The sequence below is a fragment of the Canis aureus genome, chromosome 22, assembly GCF_053574225.1.
Source record: "Canis aureus isolate CA01 chromosome 22, VMU_Caureus_v.1.0, whole genome shotgun sequence".
NCBI classification, from domain to species: domain Eukaryota; kingdom Metazoa; phylum Chordata; class Mammalia; order Carnivora; family Canidae; genus Canis; species Canis aureus.
In genome coordinates this window covers 14378782-14381499 of record NC_135632.1, presented here as the reverse complement: position 1 = coordinate 14381499, position 2718 = coordinate 14378782, and the positions used below count along the sequence as shown (strand labels likewise).

At 44.2% G+C, this 2718-nt stretch overlaps 1 pseudogene; it reads right to left on the bottom strand.

The window, feature by feature from the left end:
- Positions 1 to 315: 315 nt before the first annotated feature.
- On the bottom strand, positions 316 to 1268 carry LOC144293610 (inhibitor of growth protein 4 pseudogene; annotated as a pseudogene).
- Between the last annotated feature and the right edge of the window lie 1450 nt (positions 1269 to 2718).

Here is a 2718-nt window from a genome sequence, read left to right as displayed (position 1 = left end):
AGTCGGTTGGGCATGTGCCTTTGATCTGGGTCGGGATCCTGGGATGCTGTGGGAGAGCCCCTACTGGGGACAAAGTGGGAAGAGAACATAGCAAGTTTATCACACCGTAGCCACCCCCCAACACAGGGGGAGAGAGTCAGGAGGGCTGGGGAGTACCCCCATGCTACTGCCCTAGTCCTTAATACAGAACGGGGCGGGGAGGTGAAGAGGACCATCCCTTGGAAATACAGCACCAACCTCAGCATGGAGGCAAAAGGACAGTGGGCAAGACCGCTTCCCTCTGAGGGGAGGCAGGCTGAATGAGAGCACAGCCAGTTAGCAGCTGCAGCATCCCTCCCTCCTATGGTTGGGGTACAGCCTCAGCACCAGGAGCAGGAGGAGGGGAGGAGAAGAGATGACAGCAGTTGCACCATCCACCCTCTCCAAGCCCCGGGGCCCCAGCACAGGCTCTCCTCTCCCCACTAGCCCAGGTCCAGGGATGTGGAAGAAATCGTGGGAATCCAAGGCCCCTCTCGATTTTTTCTTGCCCTGGGAGCAGCGAGGGCAGAACCACTTCCCCCAAGGCTTGGTTGTCAGCCCCACGCAGGCAAAGTGGAACCACTCAATGGAACAATCAGGGCTGTCACAGCCAATCATCTTTCCATAGGAGACCTGGTGACAAAGGCAATAGGTGGGTTCGTTGGGATCCACAGGCATATCCAACACATCCGAGGGGTGGACACTGCCAAAGGTGACTGAGGGCATCCCACACTCAGGGCTTGTGCGCACAAGCTTTAACTTCTTTTGGGTGGCTTTGGGAGCTTCTTCATCTGAGTTTTTCCCTTTGGAACGAGCACGGGCAGCTTTCTTCTCCTTTTGAGTCCCACCTTTCTTTTTGCCTTTGCTAGACGAGCTGTCATAGTCACTTGATTCAATCAATCTGCTTCTCCTTTAAATCAGCCTCAAAATGGGCCAGGTCTGTGTCCAGTCACCGAGTGTATTTATCCACCATCTCATAGGTCTGCATGGCAAGCTGCACCTTGTCGTCACCAAATTCCTTGCATTTGCCATAGGCTTCTTGGATCTGTTTGAGAAGAGCCAATTTTTCCTCAGAGCTCCGGCTGCGGTTGCTACTCATATACTCAGTGGCCAACTTGTCAATTTCAGCCTTCCGGCCCTCTGCTCTTTGGTCCAGGTGCCTCACGAGCTGAAAGTTTCTATGCAGTTCGAAGGGAAGGTTTTCGATACTGTCCAGATAATGTTCCAAATACATCCCCGCAGCCATCTGGAAGCAAGAAAACCTCCTGATCTGTTCTTGATTCTCATGATTTTTTGATTATCCAGAGTCTTCGGTGGTTCCATAGGAATTTTAGGAGTTTTTTTTTTTTTTTAAGATTTTATTTATTTATTTGAGAGAGAGAGAGAGCATGAATGATGGGGAAGGGCAGAGGGAGAGGGATAAGCAGACTCCTCAGTGAGCAGGGAGCCTGATGCGGGGCTCAATCCCAGGACCCCAGGATCCCGACCCACATCAAAGGTACACGCCCAACCGACTGAGCCACCCAGGCACTCCAGGAGTGTTTTTTTATTTGTTTGTATACTTCAATAAAAAATACGACTGGAATCTTCATAGAGGTTGCATTGAATCTATAAATGGCTTTTGGTAGTATTGACGTTTAACAATATTAATTCTTCCAATCCATGAACACAGGATACTTTTCCATTTCTTTGTGTCTACTTCAGTTTCTTTCATCAATGTCATTATTTTCAGTATAGAGATCATTTGCCCCCATGGTTAAATTTATTCTTATATCCCTGATAAATATAGATGCAAAAATTCTCCTTGTAGTTTTCTTTTAGTAGTGTTTTTCTTGGCTTTGATATCAGGATAATTTCAGCTTCATAAAATGAGTTGGGGAGTATTCTCTCCTCTTCAATATTTTGGAAGAATTTGAGAAGTATTGGTGTTCATTTTTCTTTAAATGTTTGATAAAACTCACCATTGAAGCCATCTGGTCTTGGGCTTCTCTTTGTTGGGAGATTTTTTTTTTTTAATACTGATTTAATCTACTAGCTAGTAATTGACTAATTCAGATTTTCTTTCTTTCTGATTCAGTCTTGGTAAGTTGACTATTTCTAAGAATACTTCCATTTCTTCGAGGTTGTCCAATCTGTTCATGTTTAGTTGTTTACAGTAACCTCATATAATTCTTTGAATTTGTGTGGTATCAAGTGTTATGTTATTTTTCGTTTATATTTTTGTTGATTTGGGTCATTTCTCTTTTTTCCTTGGTTAATCTAGCTAAGGGTTTCTCAATTTTATCTTTTCAAAGAACCAACACTACCTTTGTTAATCTTTTTTGCTGTCTTTTTGTTCCTAATTTCATTTATTTCTGCTCTTATCTTTATTATTTCCTTTCTTCTGCTGACTTTGGGCTCAGTTTGTTCTTTTTCTAGTTCCTTAAGGCACAGAGTTAGATTGTTTATTTGGGATCTTTCTTGCTTTTTTTTTTTTTTTTTTTTTTAAGATTTTTAATTTAGACACAGAGAGAGAGGCAGAGACATAGACAGAGGGAGAAGCAGGCTCCTTGCAGGGAGTCTGATGTGGGACTCTAGCCCTGGACTGGGATCATGCCCTGAGCTGAACGCAGATACTCTACTGCTGAGCCATCCAGGAGTCCATCTACTTGCTTCTTAATGTAGGTATATATTGTTAACTGTTCTTGCATAGTATCCCAA